Raw genomic sequence first — 1,770 nt, 5'->3', positions numbered from 1 at the left:
TTTAAGTTTTGTAATGTCCTGTATAGTAAATAGCATCTTTTTAAAGAATACAATTTGCTGACTTTTACACATAGATACAGCAGTGAAAGCACCACCACATTCCAGATTCAAGATAATAAACACATTCCTCCCTCTCCAACGTTTTCTCCTCCCCCTTTCTAATTCATCTGTCCTTCTCCCTCCATTCTATTATTCCCGTGAGCTGCCATTTCATGTAATGCAATCATACAGGACAGGTATTTTTGTTGTTCTGGATTCTGTAAAGTCAGCAGAATCATTTTCACATTGATCCATATTGTTTTAAATATTAATGGTTTGTTCTTTTTTATTACTAAGTAAAATTCTTTTGTATGGTCATGTGACAGTGTGTCTATCCTCTGCCTAAGAAAGAGACATGAGGCTTAATTTTTCCATTTGGTCTTTGTCCTGAAAACCAAAACCCAGAAAGCAGTACCTTTGAAAGATTTCTCTGTGTATCCTTACATTTTGCAACTCCATGATCAATTGACAGGGAAAATATCCAATTGATATTGTGTTTAAAATTGTTCAAACATGTAGAACATGAATAATAATTATTTTGGAACTCTTGTTAAAAGGAAAAATTACTGACATGAGACAAGTGAGTTTTGCAATTACCATCAACATTTTATTGTAAAAATGTTCTTACATACAGCATTGATTTGTTAACATTTTAATGAACATGACTTAACACGTATCTACCCGTCTTTCCATTCCTCCATCCACTCATCATCCCATCTTATTTTAGATGTATTTCCAACTAAATTGGAGACATCAACATTAGCAAGACTAACACTAACTGGAATTCAGTATTTTTTTTTAATAAAATTTTCTTCTAAGGAACAGTGACACAGAAGAAAATATACAAATCTTAAGTGTAAGTTTATTAACTTTGAAACCAGCATACCCCACCCCTTTTCAAGATCTACAATATTATGTTACCCCAGAAAGTAAACTCTCCCTCTTCCCAACCGATCCCTTTCTCATCATAGGTTAATTTTGCTTAATTTAGAATTTCACGTATATAGATGCAGGCCATGCATGCCATAGATACTCTTTTCTGTCTACCTTATTCTGCTCAACACAATGTTTCTGAAATTATTCTCATTGTTGCATGGATTTCTAATTCAATTCTTTTGATTTAGGACTCAGCATATGTTTAGTCTTACCTGTTGAATGGCTATCTCTGTTTAATTCACCATCTTGAAATATTTAAAATTTAAGATGTTTCTAAGAACATACAGTTAAATCCTGAGCAAGCTATGCAAGAATCTTATCAGAAGCCATTATCATTATGAATACTGGGTTTTAAAAAAAAAAAACTCAGGGAAAAGATTTATTAGCATAAGAATTATAAAAAAAACTGCCATTAACATTATGAAAATTAAATAGGTTGGTGTTCATTTAATAGAATGTCAACAGAGTTTTGGGTCAAAAATAAGTTTTTTTTTCCTTTGTGTTCTTTATCAGAAATGAAGTATGAAGTTTCACCACTTAAATAGAAAATTATTTCTAAACTTTTCTGCCTTATAGTTCTACTGTATGGGTGGAAGGAAAGCTTCTACTCTCTAAAGGTTCACTGCAGTAATAAACTGACAACAAACAGCTTAACAGAAGAAAAACATACAACCTTATTAACAGGCATAAACATGGGAGCCAGCGAAAAAATGAGACTGCAAGAAGAGCCAGAAGAGTCAGATTCTTGATGCTTAAAGAGCACCCTCTTCTCAGGGGAGAGGGAGATGGAGATGT

The sequence above is a fragment of the Mandrillus leucophaeus genome, unplaced genomic scaffold, assembly GCF_000951045.1.
Source record: "Mandrillus leucophaeus isolate KB7577 unplaced genomic scaffold, Mleu.le_1.0 Scaffold1279, whole genome shotgun sequence".
Lineage (NCBI taxonomy): Eukaryota > Metazoa > Chordata > Mammalia > Primates > Cercopithecidae > Mandrillus > Mandrillus leucophaeus.
This window is presented reverse-complemented; position numbering follows the sequence as displayed.